The sequence below is a fragment of the Barbus barbus genome, assembly GCF_936440315.1.
Source record: "Barbus barbus genome assembly, chromosome: 28".
Taxonomy (NCBI): Eukaryota; Metazoa; Chordata; class Actinopteri; order Cypriniformes; family Cyprinidae; genus Barbus; species Barbus barbus.
The window spans coordinates 7,419,176-7,437,931 of record NC_136756.1 but is presented as its reverse complement, the minus strand read 5'-3'; the positions used below and the strand labels follow the sequence as shown (position 1 = coordinate 7,437,931).

Genomic DNA, 18,756 nt, shown 5'->3' with positions numbered 1-18,756 from the left:
CACAATAGGTGGTTGGCGCTGGCGAGCAGTACTACACGCGGTGTGTTTGGCACCCTTCATATGGGAGTCCAGGGCCGTAACACCCATCGTCGCTATCTTAAAAGATTTCCGGCACCAACAGCAAAAGGCCTCGCGGTCATTTTCTGGCACAGACTTGACCCAAACGTAATTCGGATTCCTTGGCCACAGCGGATTAAACCGACACTTTCCCATTTTAGCCGAGAAACTAGGCTAGCTACTATCTTGTTCTGTACCTCACTTGCGTAGTAACCATAGTAACATGTGCGCACGCTTTCGCGCTTTCTGCTATGACGTGGAGCGCGAGGTGCACTCAACGTTACGCTGCATGAATTTTTAATTAGCCTACATTAGTAACAGTTAATTTTGTTACGGTATGAACTTAATCCTAGGAAAGGCAAAAAAATTATAAAAATAAGACCTTTGTAACGAAATCCAAGAGTTTGTATACCAAATTCAAGGCTATTAAGGCCTTAATTTGAGATAATCAAATTTAAGACTTTTTCAATGCTTTTAAAACCCCGCGGGTACCCTGTTAAAGTTTAATTGATTTTATCTTAAGACTTTTCGAGGCTATTTCGTCCGCATGTTTCTTTGCGTATAAACGAGAGGACACTAAATGTCTGTTTGTGGTCGTGTATTTATTTGTGTGGAAGTGCAAGGCGTATGGGGAGGCTGTGATCTTGTCATTGTTAGCACACGTTGCTTGCCCTTGTTGTCATGTGGGCTGCTTTGGTTTCTATGATATTGCTTGCTGACTCTCTGTTTGTGTCTTATGTAACAATCCTCCTCTCCGTCTTCCATCCACGCTCACCATTCACTCGCCTCGCTTACCCTTCCAACCTTCTGTTATTGCTATAACAACCACTTTCCTCTCAACCAAAAGCCTCTGTTGCGACTGTGTGCTAACTGAGGTGCCATACAGGAAAGGACTTTTGGTAGCACGGCTACCCCCGCTTTCCCCCTCATGAGTCAGACGGATCATCCAGCCTGATCTCTTCTCACTCAGACTTACAGCATGTGTGCTAAAAGATTAGTATGCAAATATTTTATGGATACAGAAATCAGTTTTCATCTTGCTCAGTGCGGATTTTTAAGTCTATTATTGCTTTGGTAGTTATTGTGTTTTGAAAGCATGATGCTTTTCTCATGTTTTTATACATGGCTGTTTTTTTTATTAATTTAGGAGGAGGGGGGTTCTTGCATCATGTTTGGGGTGAAAATGTTTGATAAGTTTTTTTAGAGCTGGAATATATTTATACTGGATCACATGCACATACAAAATGAAACGGATTGCCAAAGTAACTGCCAATCAGTACAAATATGCATATTTCCATACTTTAAAGCATGCAAGGGTCTAAAATTAACACTCTTCAAGTGTCAAATGTGAGTAAAAATCAGGGTTGGTGAGTATATGAAACGGTGTTAGTCGCCAGTTGGCTGGTAGCTTTTTTTAATTAATTAATTCTAACTGTGCCTGAGTACACAGTATGGTTTAGTGCGATTATCAAATTGCAAAGACTTGTAATTATATAGATCTGTAATCTGATGTGTGGCCTGTTTCAGAGTGAAGCACTGTGATCTTTTCACGGTTCACAGTAAATGCTGCTCCTCATAAACTCCATTGCAAGCTCTGTGAGTTTGACTTGCTTATAACGTGCATTTGAAAATGCAACATGCCAAAAACATCTTTCCAAGTTAAAGTAAAATAAAGTTTATTTCTAAAGACAAAAAAAAAAAACATTTTCTCAGAATTGCGAGTTTTTTTTATCTTGCAATTATGACTTTATATCTCGCGATTCTGAGTTTATATCTCACAACTCTGAGAAGAAAAAATCAGAATTGCGAGATGTGAACTCGCAATTGCTAGGAAACAAAGTCTGAATTTTGAAATAAAAAGTGGTGGGAAATAATGCACATACAATTTCATGGTCAGTAAAAAAATATTTATAGTCGGTAAATTTCACTGGCCAATGGCAGGTGTGGCAGAATGTTAGTTTTAGGTCCTGCTTGCAGCATTACAAATAAATGAGTGAGATGTAGATTTGAACAGTATTCATTATACAGTAGAAGAACAACACCTGGCCTGCATCAGCTGCGACTGTTAGGTATGCAGATGCTGGACACTTAGCTCCCACAGTATTATGAGGGAGCAGAGGAGATTCAAAGTTCGATTTTAGCTGACTCATTATCATGCCCCACTATTTGAAAACATTTATATGGCTCTGCATGGTGCTCCCTTGAAAGTGCTGCCCCTGGGAACATGTCTGAACGCTCATATGTTTAATCCACAAGATCTTCATCACATCCAGCACATAAAATTCAGTTACCAAATAGTCAAGAGAACTAATTAGCCAAAATTAAAAAATATTAATGACACATTTTATATATACAGGTGTATATATATATATATATATATATATATATATATATATATATATATATATATAATTTTTGTTTTTTTATATACACAATCCGCTATAAAAATGTACATATGTTTATTGATCGAAACTGACCTTTTTCTCTCTCTTCTATTCATTAATGAATACCACAGGATTTAATTATATTTTAAAATATCATAAAATAGAAAAGATTAAAAGATAATACGCAATTGCAGTAAATATTACTGTTTTTGACCAAATAAATGCAGCCCTGGTGAGCATATATACAGTAGGCACTTAAGCCATTCTGTTTAAATGCCTAATGCCCATTATCTCCAGAGCATTCGAGTGTCCTCTTCCCTTGATCACAGCATTATCCGCAATGAACATCCTCTCCATGAAAATAGCCAGAGATAGGGAAAAACCTCTCAGCAATCCAGACAGCGCAGACAAGCCGACTGAAGCTCATCCACGCCAGGGCTGAAGCTTCACACATTAAGACACCTCGTCTTTGTAAGACGTGCCCTCTTTCTTTACACCCACAACCATTGTGCTCCAAATCCTGTTCTACCCTTGAGTAGATTTCCGAGACGTCGCTGCAGACAATGTAACCCCCTCACAAGCTGTCCTTTTTGTCTCTCTCTCTCTCTTCTCTCTCTCTCATTCACACACACACACACACACACACACACAAACTGTAGTAGGGACGAAGAGAATTCCCCTTGGTGTGAGGGACAAAAACAGAAAAGTATATAATCTGAGAGCTAGATGGTGGAACAGATTCAATGAAGTTCATGAATGAAATAAAATGTTGTTCAGCAATATCTAATTTATAATAGTTCTATCTAATTTGGATATAAAAAAATCAGCAGGGCCGGATAAAATAGAACCTTATTTTTTAAAAATTTCTGCACATCTTATAACAGAGCCCATTACATCTATTTTTAACTTGAGTTTAACCTCAAATGTTATTCCTCGTGCATGGAAATCCGCATCAGTCTTACCTTTGTTAAAAGCTGGTGATCCATCAGTTTTGGATAATTATCGGCCAATTAGTAGGTTATCGGTGTTGGCAAAAGTATTTGAATCTTTTGTCAATGATCAAATGAAATCGTTTCTAACCGAAAATAAAATATTAAATGAATTTCAGTCAGGCTTTAGATCAGGTCATAGTACTATTACAGCAGCTATGCTGGTTACAAATGATATTGTTAAATATCTAGATAGTAAACAACATTGTGCAGCATTATTTGTAGATCTTTCTAAAGCATTTGACTCTGTAGATCATAAACTTTTATTACAGAGATTAAGTTGTATAGGTTTTAGTGAAATGACTCTAAATTGGTTCAATAATTATCTAACAGAAAGATCTCAATGTGTCTCAGTCGAAAACTTTATTTCAAATGAATTAAAAATAATAAAAGGTGTTCCACAGGGTTCGATTTTAGCCCCAGTTTTATTTTCTATTTATATTAATGACATTGGTTGTGGGATAACCTCAGCTAGAATTCATTTATATGCTGATGACACAATTATATATACAGTAGCACATTCGGTGAATCAAGCCATTGAGCTCTTGCAAGAATCTTTTCAGTTATTGCAATTATCATTATCCAACTTAAAACTGGTTTTAAACTCAAAGAAAACAAAATACATGCTTTTCACTCGTCGCACTGAAACAGTTCGTCCTATTTTAACTTTACTAGGAGAATCTATTGAAAGAGTAAATTGTTATAAATACTTGGGTATATGGTTGGATGACAAACTAGGATTTCAGATACATATCGAAAAACTTTTAAAAAAGCTTAGATTAAAGTTGGGTTTTCTTTTTCGTTTAAAGAAATGTTTTCCTTTTAAAGCAAGAAAGAGAATTATACAGAGTTGTTTCCTTTCAGTATTAGATTATGGTGATGTGATCTATACGCATGCAAGTTTATCTTCACTTAAAAAGTTGGACTATGTATATCATGCTGCTTTACGTTTTGTGACGAGTGCCTCTTCACGCACCCATCATTGTATATTGTATGAACTGGTGGGATGGTCCTCTTTGTTTCAAAGAAGGAAAGTGCACATGTTGCTGTTTATTGTCAAGGCATTGTTGGGAAAATTACCTACTTATATTTGCAGTCTTTTATCTTTTTACACTTGTAACTACAGTACTAGATCCTCTGCTAAACTTCTTTTAAATGTTCCAAGAGTACATTCTGAGTTAGGCAAAACTGCCTTCTCTTATTTTGCTCCTTCATTATGGAACGAGCTGCAGAGTATTATTATGCTGGAATCACTTCCCTCTGTAAATATTTTAAAAAACCTTTTATGGTCTACTCTGAAGGAAACATGTACTTGCTATAAGTAAATTACGTATTTGTAATCAGCTGGTTATAGGGCAAATGATTTTGTTTGTTTTATGTTTTTGAAATTGTTTTATTGTGAAACTTTTTGTGCTGCCATTTTTGGCCAGGACTCCCTGGAAGAAGAGATTTTGTATCTCAATGGGACTTTCCTGGTAAAATAAAGGTAAAATAAAATAAAAAAATAATAGCTCTTTCTTAGTTCAGGACACATAACAATGCTTAATACAGGCTTGCATTTTGCTTTCATACTGTCAGCATTTTTGTGTTGAGCATAGTCTGAGACATTGTTGAGATCTCTTCTGAAACTCTAGAGGGTAGGCTGGGGTATTTTTCTCAGGAGAAGCTTTAGATCTAATTTTAAGAAAACGTTTTCAGTCTTGGAGAAACAATTAGGATATAAAATGGGCACATGATGGTAGCAAATTTCATATCACAGTATTTGCTGAAATATTTATTTTGGTATACAGTATGTTCATGGTACAGGGTTACATTATGAAAAGAGGTTGAAAAGATAAAGTTATAAGAAGATAAGTTTTCCTCTTCCCCTTTTTTCTAATAATAACAAGAACTTTGAACATACAATAAAACAATACGCAATAACATTTATGAAGTAAACAAATGTTTAAAACTAATGAAAGTGCACAAGAACACAATTATAAAGAACTTATTCTTTCCTGGCATTCTCCCGTGTTCACACAGGGTCCGTAGCTCGTCTCTTCCATCTAGCTCGGTTTGTGACGTCCTTCGGGGCTATAGGCCCACCGCTTTCATGTCCTCCATGACGGAGTCCATCCACCGCTTCTTGGGTCTTCCTCGTGGCCGGCGGCCTCCAGGGTCGAGACGGAGCGCAGTTCTTGCCACGGAGTCCTCGTCACTGCGCATGGTGTGGCCGTACCATCTCTGGTGGGCTTCCCTCCGTTATTGCGGCTACTCAGAGTCGTCACCTGACATCCTCATTCATTATGTGGTCATGAAGGGTCAGCCCAAACATCCACCGGAGCATCTTCATTACCATTGCGTGGAGGGCCGACTTGGTCGATGTTTCTTGGTCGTGGGCCAGCATTCAGTGCCATAGAGGGCGACTGGGCAAACGACGGTCTTGTAGACTTTTGCCTTGAGATATTCTGGCATTTTCTTGTCAGGCAGGACTCTGTTGACTTGTCTCCACTTGAGTCACGCCACGTTGATTCTTGCTCATGTGTCGGATATGGTGCCGCCGTCTGACGTGACCAGTGACCCGAGGTATTTGAATTGGACTGTCTTCTTCAACTCCTGGCTGTCAATGCGGATGTTACCATTGGTTTGGGGGCCGCAATCGAGGTACTCTGTTTTGGCAATGTTGATTTTGAGACCGTTTTCATTGAGCCGGCCATACCATTGTAGTACTTGCTCCTCGAGGTCTGTGCGCATTGGGTCCACGAGGGCGACGTCATCAGCGTAGAGAAGTGTCAAGAGATGTGGTCTTTGGAGGTTGGCCGTCACAGTGTTCATATAGAGGATGAACAGCAGGGACGAGAGGGACGATCTTTGGTGGATGCCAACAGTGATGTTGAAGGGTGGCGACGTCCCGGCTGGGCAGCTGACCATGCTTGAGGTGTTGTGGTACAGTAGTTGGACCCACTTTACGTACTCTTCTGGGACGCCATGGAGCCTCAGCGCTCGCCAGATGAGATCGTGGGGACCCGGTCAAATGCTTTCTCCAGGTCCAGGAAGGCAATGTGCGCCTTGTACTTATCTGGATGCTTCTCCATCATCAGTCGAGCAGCATGAATGGCGTCAGTTGTGCCACATCCCTTCATGAAACCACATCGGTTGGAGTGATGTCGACAAGGCTTCGGAGGCGACAATCCAGCACTTGCTCGAAGATCTTCATTGCATGACACAACAGTCATATTGGCTGGTAGTTTGCACACTCGCTGACATCCCCATTGCCCTTCCAGATGGGCACGGTTGTGCTGGTTGTCCAGGCATGGGGAGGCTTGTTCTCGGCCACAATTCGGTTGAACAGGTTGGTGAGGAAGGTTGCTCCGCAGTCCCCGAGGGTCTTCCAGACCTCAGTCGGTATATCGTCGGGGCCAGTTGATTTGCCTCTTTTCATCTTCTCAATGGCCAGCTTCACCTCTGCAGTCATGATCCGGGGGGCTGGGCCAAGGGTGGGTGGAGGATTTGGAATTGGCAGGTGCGGGAACTCTTCATTGCAGATGCCAGAGAAATACTCTGACCATCGATGAAGGATGGATGGCGGGTCTCGAAGGACTTGGTTGTCCGCTCCCTTGACTTGCATGACATGGCTGATGTCTTGAGTGGAGCGGTGACGAGATTTGGCAAGGCGGTAGATGTTATTTGCCCCTCCTGGCGTGTCCAGTTGGTCATACAAGTCCTGATAATGGCGACTCTTCGCAGTGGCCACTGCCCGTTTCGCTGCCGACTTCAGCGACTGGTATCGTTCCCAGTTGATATCGAGCCGCGTGGTCCTCCAGGTCTTGTGCGCTGACTTTTTCTCTCTAATTGCCTTTTGCACTTCTTCATTCCACCACTAGGTGTGCTTGTCAATATATTTTCGGCCTGGCTTGGTCTTCCCCAAAGTTCTTGCACCCTCTTGATGGACCTGGGCCACGGCCTCATTGCACATGGCTTCCAACGGTTGAACAACAGGGCTCGCAAAATCACTAGCCCGACGTCCCGGGGCTATTGTGTTTTCCAGTCGGGCTACCAAAATGTATCACTGCCCTGCCCGACGGGCTACCTTAAAATACAGGGCTCCCGCAGGTCCTTAAAAACACTTAAATTTAGTTGTATCAAACTTAAGGCCATAAAAAGTTTTAAATACGTTAAATGGTATAAGAAATGTCTTAATTATAATTTCAAGAGGTCTTACTGCTGGGGACGGAAAGACAAGAAGCGTGATACAGCTGGATTAAACTTCAAACTGCCACAAGCAGAGAACCATCGGCTAGTGCTCTGGGCGATCTGAGGGTTACAGCGAGAGCCTTTCCGCCGGGCCAGTCCCCACGGACCTTTCACTCCTCCCGCAGCAGCTGTTCTTTGCGGCTCCCCGTTGATTCTGCTGTGTCGTCTTACGTGTGCCCAGTGTTTCATTCGGCGTGCTGATAGAGGATTAGATGTCGATCGCAGCATCGGGCGATGGGCAATCGTCCTCTGAGAATGAAGATTCGGTTGCAGTGCACCTGTGCTCACAAAATGCCGCCACTTGGAGGAATCGTCCTCGTCCCCCGTCCAAAGCCTGTAGGATGACGGCTGCTCGCGGCCAAAGCTTAAAGTGCTGCGGGCCATGCCGCCCCTGCTCTGCATGCCATGGCTATCCTACGAGTACACCAAGCCAAGGCATTAAATGCACGAGGGTAGTACCAACCCGAGGTTGACGCAGGAGCTGCGCTCAGCGACTGACCTTGCCATATGGGCAATGGAAGTCACAGCGCAGTCCCTCAGGAAGGCGATGTCCACACTTGTGGTCCAAGAGCGCCATCTATGGCTCAGCCTGCTGAGAGGGGCAAAGTTGACAAAGTACGCTTTCTCGACGCTCTCGTCTCCCAGGCTGGACTGTAAAACATTTGTTGATTTGTTTTAGTAAAGTTATAAGACCCGGAGAAAGTCTGCAGTATTTTTATTGACATATTAAAATTAATCTTAACATAGTTATAGTCAAACATATAATGCTGTAAAATAAAACAATATACGAAAATAATATCTATGAAATGTTTTAATAAGTTATGACATTTGTTTGCAATGTTATTAGGGCCCAAGCCAGTAAGGCGCAGGGCCCTATTGTTCTTCTAAGGATTATTAGGGCCCAAGCCAGTAAGGCGCAGGGCCCTATTGTTCTTCTAAGGATTATTATTTTATTTTTTTTTTTTTTTTTTTTTTTTTATTTCAATCATCCGGGCACTTTTGGGGGCCTTAACGTGCCCGAAAACTCTCGAAAATTGGCACGCACATTGGAACCTGCGGCCATTAGGACGCCGCTGAGGCTGGGACCCGGGCGTGGCACAGGGGCTCTACGGCGCCCCCTGGAAAATTGTCAGAAAGCTTGATGTATAGCTCACACATACTTGCACGTATTCATATGAAACTCGGTACACATATAGAACTCATTGAGCCGAACAACTTTCACGCTGCATGTCTTAGGCTCCGCCCAACAGGAAGTCGGCTATTCAGGGCTGTTTAAAAAGCGCATGCTCTGGAATTTGATATACTCCTCTGAGGATTTCCATACGATTGCCACCAAACTCGGTGAACATGATCTCAAGACATTGGGGACGCTAAATTGCGAAGATATTTTTGATATGTCGAACGGTTTGCCCGTGGCGAGGCGATGAAGTTATGGCGAAAAATGAGACCCAGGAAATGCCTAATAACGTCCACATACATTGTATGATGTAGATCAAACTCCAGTGGTTTGTTCGTTGTGTGATGCCGATCGGATAGATGTGACTATTATGACTGAAAGTTATAGCGCCACCAACTGGCTGCAGGAAGTGTGTCGTTTTCAAAATGCTTTGAATTCAGCATCTTATTTTTACTCGATTTGCTTCAAACTTCACCAGAATAATGTCAAAACACGGCCGATGTAAAACTGTGAAGGGAATATTGATATCTAAAATTATGTTGCCATGGCAACGTGTCAAAGTTGAAAATTCGTTTCTGGTGATTTTGAGGCAGATAACATGTTTAGAATGTCATGAAACTCAACACACATATCCATTTTAATGATAGTTAGACACTGGAAAAAGCTCATAAACGGGCGTGGAAGAGACACTCTATAGCGCCACCTTTTGTCAAAAATGGGGGGGTTAGTTTTAGCTACAGACACCAAACTCGGTACATAAATTGTTCTTATTAATCCGGACAACTTTCTAATTTACAGTCATTAGCTACGACCAACAGGACGTCGGCTATATTTATTTTAATGTGGGTTTTTTTTTAAAACGGGCTGTAAACAAATTCATACTCCTCAAAGCAGAAACACGTAAATCACACCAAACATTTTTTCTCATGATGCCAAAATACTGAAGATGCTAAATTGCGGACGGATTTAGGATATCTTGAACGATGATTTAATGGCAATTTATTAAAGTTACAGTAAAAAAGAGATTTTTTTTTTTTTTTTTATCTTTTAAGAGCAGCTTCCAAACACTTCATAAAAAATTACATACACAGAACAATACAGTCTGACGATATGTGATTAATTTCATGAATTTACAATACACTATGCTTAGGAGAAAATTTAAAAACTATCAGACAGTTGTTACAATGCTTCTATGAGTGAGAGTTCCCTGTCAGCCTGCAGCTGAGTGAGGGGGTGGGGGTGGGGTGGGGTGTGAGTGACTGTGTGGATTGAGGAGCTGGGTGAGAGAGAGAAAGAGAGAGAGGGTCTGTTTTTTTTAAATCTTTAAAAAATGCTTATAAAGCATTAAAGGTTTTGATAACACTTTATAATTAAGTCTCATTTGTTAACAGTAGGGAATGCATTAATTAACATGAACTAACAATGAAAAATATAATTTTTTACAGCATGTTAATTCTTCATTGATAGTATGAACTTACAATGAACTAACAATGAACAAAATATTTTTAATGTTAGAAAAATAGTCATGTTCAAAAGAGAAACTTTAAAATTTAATAATATATTAACACATTTTGGAATTAATATTGATCAACATTAAATGGAATATAATTATTAATGATTATATATATATATATAATGATAGCTACAGACACCAAACTTGGTACATAAATTGTTCACATTAAGCCGGACAACTTTCTAATTTACAGACATTAGCTACGACCAACAGGAAGTCGGCTTTTTTTTTTTTATGTTTTTTTTTTTCAAAACGGGCTGTAAACAAATTCATACACCTCCAAGCAGAAACCACAAATTCACACCAAACACAGAACAAGACAGTCTGAGGATATGTGATTAATTCCATGAATTTACAGTACACTATGGCGAGAAGAAAATTTTAAAACTTATCAGAGATATCCTGTCACTGTGCTTCTAATGTGTGCGGTAGGTGACTGGGTGAGTGACTGACTGTGTGAGTTCAGTGAGTGTGGAGGGGGAGAGAGAGAGAGAGAGAGAGAGAGAGAGAGAGAGAGAGTCTGTTTAAACTTCTCAATAAAATCCTTAAAAAATGCTTAAAGCATTAAAGGTTTTGATAACACTTTATAATTGAGTCTCATTTGTTAACAGTAGGGAATGCATTAATTAACATGAACTAACAATGAAAAATATATTTTTTAAAGCATGTTAATTCTTCATTGATAGTATGAACTTACAATGAACTAACAATGAACAAAATATTTTTAATATTAGAAAAATAGTCATGTTCAAAAGATAAAACTTTAAAATTTAATATATTAACACATTTTGGAATTGATTTTAAACATTAAAACATTGATTTCAACATTAAATGGTATATATTTATTAATGATGTAAATTAACAACAGTTAAATAATGTTGTTTTTTAACATTGGTTAATTCACAAATAACATTAAATATTAACAATATATTTTTTACTTTATTCATTTGTGTTAGAAAAAATTATTCATTTTAGTTAATGGAAAAATAAATCATTAAAAAATGCTTATAAATCATTAAAACCTTTGGTAACTATAATAATTTCTCATTTGTTAGCATTAGTAAATGCATTAACTAACATCAACTACCAATGAAAAATATATTTTCACAGAATTTAAAGTTTTATATGTTGTTCTGTGTGTGTGTGTTTCACAGAGTTGATGGTTTGGATTAACCCTTTAATTGCCGTATCCCTTAAAACCAAACTGCCAGAGGGTTACTGTGATGCTTGTGCTCGCTGGGCACCGTTTTATCGATGCCACCGGGGTGGCGTATGCTGACGGCTTGGGCCCGTCATCGCTGCTCGCAGCTATATTTATTAGGGCCCAAGCCAGTAAGGCGCAGGGCCCTATTGTTCTTCTAAGGATTATTATTTTTTTTATTATTTTTTATTTCGACTATCCGGGTACTTTTGGGGGCCTTAACGTGCCCGAAAACTCTTGAAAATTGGCACACACATTGGAACCTGCGGCCATTAGGACGCCGCTGAGGCTGGGACCCGGGCGTGGCACAGGGGCTCTACGGCGCCCCCTGCAAAATTGTCAGAAAGCTTGATGTATAGCTCACACATACTTGCACGTATTCATATGAAACTCGGTACACATATAGAACTCATTGAGCTGAACAACTTCCGCACAGCATGTTTTAGGCTCCGCCCAACAGGAAGTCGGCTATTCAGGGCTGTTTAAAAAGCGCATGCTCTGGAATTTGATATACTCCTCTGAGGATTTCCATACGATTGCCACCAAACTCGGTGAACATGATCTCAAGACATTGGGGACGCTAAATTGCGAAGATATTTTTGATATGTCGAACGGTTTGCCCGTGGCGAGGCGATGAAGTTATGGCGAAAAATGAGACACAGGAAATGCCTAATAACGTCCACATACATTGTATGATGTAGATCAAACTTCATTGATTTGTTCGTTGTGTGATGCCGATCGGATAGATGTGACTATTATGACTGAAAGTTATAGCGCCACCAACTGGCTGCAGGAAGTGTGTCGTTTTCAAAATGCTTTGAATTCAGCATCTTATTTTTACTCGATTTGCTTCAAACTTCACCAGAATAATGTCAAAACACGGCCGATGTAAAACTGTGAAGGGAATATTGATATCTAAAATTATGTTACCATGGCAACGTGTCAAAGTTGAAAATTCGTTTCTGGTGATTTTGAGGCAGATAACATGTTTAGAATGTCATGAAACTCAACACACATATGAGTATTAATGATAGTTAGACACTGGAAAAAGCTCATAAACGGGCGTGGAAGAGACACTCTATAGCGCCACCTTTTGTCAAAAATGAGGGGGTTAGTTTTAGCTACAGACCCCAAACTCGGTACATAAATTGTTCTAATTAATCCGGACAACTTTCTAATTTACAGTCATTAGCTACGACCAACAGGAAGTCGGCTATATTTATTTTAATGTGGGTTTTTTTTAAAAACGGGCTGTAAACAAATTAATACTCCTCCAAGCAGAAACACGGAAATCACACCAAACGTTTTTTATCATGATGCCAAAATACTGAAGATGCTAAATTGCGGACGGATTTAGGATATCTTGAACGATGATTTAATGGCAATTTATTAAAGTTACAGTAAAAAAGATAATTTTTTTTTTTTTTTATCTTTTAAGAGAAGCTTCCAAACACTTCATAAAAAATTACATACACAGAACCATACAGTCTGAGGATATGTGATTAATTTCATGAATTTACAATACACTATGCTTAGGAGAAAATTTAAAAACTATCAGAAAGCTGTTAGACTGCTGAGTGAGAGCTCCCTGCCAGCCTGCAGCTGAGTGAGGGGTGGGGGTGGGGTGGGGTGTGAGTGACTGTGTGAGTGACTGTGTGGATTGAGGAGCTGGGTGAGAGAGAGAAAGAGAGAGAGAGGGTCTGTTTTTTAAAATCTTTAAAAAATGCTTATAAATCATTAAATAAGGTCTCAATTCTTAACATTAGGAAATGCATTAATTAACGTGAACTAACAATGAAAAATATATTTTTACAGCATGTTAATTCTTCCATGATAGTATGAACTAACAAAGAACAATTTTTTTAAAGCATTTATTAATCTTTTTAATGTTAGAAAAATAGTCATGTTCAAAAGATAAACTTTAAAATGTAATAATATATTAACACATTTTGGAATTAATATTGATCAACATTAAATGGTATATAATTATTAATGTTTATATATATATAATGATAGCTACAGACACCAAACTCAGTACATAAATTGTTCTTATTAATCCGGACAACTTTCTAATTTACAGTCATTAGCTACGACCAACAGGAAGTCGGCTATATTTATTTTAATGTGGGTTTTGTTTTTAAACAGGCTGTAAACAAATTCATACTCCTCCAAACAGAAACACGTAAATCACACCAAACATTTTTTCTTATGATGCCAAAATACTGAAGATGCTAAATTGCGGACGGATTTAGGATATCTTGAACGATGATTTAATGGCAATTTATTAAAGTTACAGTAAAAAAGAGAAAACTTTTCTTTCTTTTTTTTTCTTTTAAGAGCAGCTTCCAAACACTTCATAAAAAATTACATACACAGAACTATACAGTCTGAGGATATGTGATTAGTTTCATGAATTTACAATACACTATGCGGAGGAGAAAATTTAAAAACTATCAGAGTTCTCCTGTCTCTGTGCTTCTAATGTTTGCGGTAGGTGACTGGGTGGGTGACTGACTGTGTGAGTTCAGTGAGTGTGGAGGGGGAGAGAGAGAGAGAGAGGGTCTGTTTAAACATCTCAATAAAATCCTTAAAAAATGCTTATAAAGCATTAAAGGTTTTGATAACACTTTATAATTAAGTCTCATTTGTTAACAGTAGTGAATGCATTAATTAACATGAACTAACAATGAAAAATATATTTTTTACAGCATGTTAATTCTTCATTGATAGTATGAACTTACAATGAACTAACAATGAACAAAATATTTTTTATATTAGAAAAATAGTCATGTTCAAAAGATAAAACTTTAAAATGTAATAATATATTAACACATTTTGGAATTGATTTTGATCAACATTAAATGGTATATATTTATTAATGATGTAAATTAACAACAGTTAAATAATGTTGTTTTTTAACATTGGTTAATTCACAAATAACATTAAATATTAACAATATATTTTTTACTTTATTAATTTGTGTTAGAAAAAATTATTCATGTTAGTTAATGGAAAAATAAATCATTAAAAAATGCTTATAAATCATTAAAAGCTTTGGTAACTATAATAATTTCTCATTTGTTAGCATTAGTAAATGCATTAACTAACATAAACTACCAATGAAAAATATATTTTCACAGAATTTAAAGTTTTATATGTTCTGTGTGTGTGTGTTTCACAGAATTGATGGTTTGGATTAACCCTTTAATTGCCGTATCCCTTAAAACCAAACTGCCAGAGGGTTACTGTGATGCTTGTGCTCGCTGGGCACCGTTTTATCGATGCCACCGGGGTGGCGTATGCTGACGGCTTGGGCCCGTCATCGCTGCTCGCAGCTATATTTTTATTTTATTTTTTTTTTTATTTCAATCATCCGGGCACTTTTGGGGGCCTTAACGTGCCCGAAAACTCTCGAAAATTGGCACGCACATTGGAACCTGCGGCCATTAGGACGCCGCTGAGGCTGGGACCCGGGCGTGGCACAGGGGCTCTACGGCGCCCCCTGGAAAATTGTCAGAAAACACGATGTATAGCTCACACATACTTGCACGTATTCATATGAAACTCGGTACACATATAGAACTCATTGAGCCGAACAACTTCCGCGCAGCATGTCTTAGGCTCCGCCCAACAGGAAGTCGGCTATTCAGGGCTGTTTAAAAAGCGCATGCTCTGGAATTTGATATACTCCTCTGAGGATTTCCATACGATTGCCACCAAACTCGGTGAACATGATCTCAAGACATTGGGGACGCTAAATTGCGAAGATATTTTTGATATGTCGAACGGTTTGCCCGTGGCGAGGCGATGAAGTTATGGCGAAAAATGAGACCCAGGAAATGCCTAATAACGTCCACATACATTGTATGATGTAGATCAAACTTCAGTGATTTGTTCGTTGTATGATGCCGATCGGATAGATGTGACTATTATGACTGAAAGTTATAGCGCCACCAACTGGCTGCAGGAAGTGTGTCGTTTTCAAAATGCTTTGAATTCAGCATCTTATTTTTACTCGATTTGCTTCAAACTTCACCAGAATAATGTCAAAACACGGCCGATGTAAAACTGTGAAGGGAATATTGATATCTAAAATTATGTTGCCATGGCAACGTGTCAAAGTTGAAAATTCGTTTCTGGTGATTTTGAGGCAGATAACATGTTTAGAATGTCATGAAACTCAACACACATATGAGTATTAATGATAGTTAGACACTGGAAAAAGCTCATAAACGGGCGTGGAAGAGGCACTCTATAGCGCCACCTTTTGTCAAAAATGGGGGGGTTAGTTTTAGCTACAGACACCAAACTCGGTACATAAATTGTTCTTATTAATCCGGACAACTTTCTAATTTACAGTCATTAGCTACGACCAACAGGAAGTCGGCTATATTTATTTTAATGTGGGTTTTTTTAAAAAACAGGCTGTAAACAAATTCATACTCCTCCAAACAGAAACACGGAAATCACACCAAACATTTTTTCTCATGATGCCAAAATACTGAAGATGCTAAATTGTGGACGGATTTAGGATATCTTGAACGATGATTTAATGGCAATTTATTAAAGTTACAGTAAAAAAGAGAATTCTTTTTTTTTTTTTTTTTTTTAAGAGCAGCTTTCAAACACTTCATAAAAAATTACATACACAGAACAATACAGTCTGACGATATGTGATTAATTTCATGAATTTACAATACACTATGCAGAGGAGAAAATTTTAAAACTATCAGAGCTGCTTCTGAGTGAGAGCTCCCTGTCACTGCATCTGAGTGTGGGGTGGGGGTGGGGTGGGCTGTCAGTGACTGTGTGAGTGACTGTGTGGATTGAGCCAGTGGGTGAGAGAGAGAAAGAGAGAGAGAGGGTCTGTTTTTTAAAATCTTAAAAAAATGCTTATAAATCATTAAAGATTTTGATAACACTTTATAATAAGGTCTCATTTCTTAACATTAGGAAATGCATTATTTAACATGAACTAACAATGAAAAATATATTTTTACAGCATGTTAATTCTTCCATGATAGTATGAACTAACAAAGAACATTTTTTTTAAAAGCATTTATTAATCTTTTTAATGTTAGAAAAATAGTCATGTTCAAAAGATAAACTTTAAAATTTAATAATATATTAACACATTTTGGAATTAATATTGATCAACATTAAATGGTATATAATTATTAATGATTATATATATATAATGATAGCTACAGACACCAAACTCGGTACATAAATTGTTCTTATTAATCCGGACAACTTTCTAATTTACAGTCATTAGCTACGACCAACAGGAAGTCGGCTATATTTATTTTAATGTGGTTTTTTTTTAAAAACGAGCTGTAAACAAATTCATACTCCTCCAAACAGAAACACGGAAATCACACCAAACATTTTTTCTCATGATGCCAAAATACTGAAGATGCTAAATTGCGGACGGATTTAGGATATCTTTAACGGTGTTTTAATGGCAATTTATTAAAGTTACAGAAAAAAAGAGAAAACTTTTTTTTTTTATCTTTTAAGAGCAGCTTCCAAACACTTCATAAAAAATTACATACACAGAACAATACAGTGTAAGGATATGTGCTTAATTTCATGAATTTACAATACACTATGCTTAGGAGAAAAATTTAAAACTTAGAGATCTCCTGTCACTGTGCTTCTAATGTGTGCGGTAGGTGACTGGGTGGGTGACTGACTGTGTGAGTTCAGTGAGTGTGGAGGGGGAGAGAGAGATAGAGAGAGAGAGAGAGAGAGTGAGTCTGTTTAAACTTCTCAATAAAATCCTTAAAAAATGCTTATAAATCATTAAAGATTTTGATAACACTTTATAATGAAGTCTCATTTGTTAACAGTAGGGAATGCATTAATTAACATGAACTAACAATGAAAAATATATTTTTTACAGCATGTTAATTCTTCATTGATAGTATGAACTTACAATGAACTAACAATGAACAAAATATTTTTAATATTAGAAAAATAGTCATGCTCTAAAGATAAAACTTTAAATTTTTTTAATATTGATCACCATTAAATGGTATATAATTATTAATGATGTAAATTAACAACAGTTAAATAATGTTGTTTTTTAACATTGGTTAATTCACAAATAATATTAAATATTAACAATATATTTTTTACTTTATTTGTGTTAGTAAAAATTATTCATGTTAGTTAATGGAAAAATAAATCATTAAAAAATGCTTATAAATCATTAAAACCTTTGGTAACTATAATAATTTCTCATTTGTTAGCATTAGTAAATGCATTAACTAACATCAACTACCAATGAAAAATATATTTTGACAGAATTTAAAGTTTTATATGTTGTTCTGTGTGTCTGTGTTTCACAGAGTTGATGGTTTGGATTAACCCTTTAATTGCCGTATCCCTTAAAACCAAACTGCCAGAGGGTTACTGTATTGTGTGTGCTCGCTGGGCACCGTTTTTCGATGCCACCGGGGTGGCGTATGCACTGGCGGCTTGGGCCCGTCATCGCTGCTCGCAGCTATATTATTATATTTATTGTTCGTTGGCCACTGCTTATGCTGAGACGGTCAGTTAAGCAAGAATTACATCTCAATTCTCAAGTTCAAGTTTATTTGTATTGCGCTTTTTACGATACAAATCGTTGCAAAGCAGCTCTACAGGAAATTAAGTTTCCACAATATATTTATATATTGCAGAACCTTAATATATTTAACTTATGGCAAAATTTGGTAATTCTATATGTTGTCTGAGCTTTGGCATTCTCTGAGGTCCTCTGAGGGGTTGGCATCATCTTTTCTCAGGTGTTCGGCCATCTCAGATCATTTAAGGGTTGCATCCAGACTGAAGCTTCTGTAATTCCTAGTTACCATGGGATGTTAATCCCGTGGCAGAAACAGAGAAACAAATAGAGACATAATTAGCGTAGCTGCTGTTCCATCTAAGCAAAAATGATTTGTTCAAGATTTGTTTGTTAGATTTAAACAGAGAAAGTGTATCTGAACACCGAACGTTATCCGGAAGGCTATTCCAGAGTTTGGGAGCCAAATGTGAAAAAGCTCTACCTCCTTTAGTGGACTTTGCCATCCTAGGTACTACCAAAAGTCCAGAGTTTTGCAGCCTTAGGGAGCGGGTTGGATTGTAGCGTGGTAGAAGACAAGTTAGGTACGCAGGAGCTAAACCATTTAGGGCCTTATAGGCAAGTAATAATATTT

At 37.9% G+C, this 18,756-nt stretch overlaps 1 protein-coding gene across 3 annotated transcripts in view; it reads left to right on the top strand.

The window, feature by feature from the left end:
- pebp4 (phosphatidylethanolamine binding protein 4) overlaps nt 1-18,756 on the top strand; it is a 139,915-nt gene that overhangs the window by 63,114 nt on the left and 58,045 nt on the right. The gene's annotated exons all lie outside the window — the stretch shown is intronic.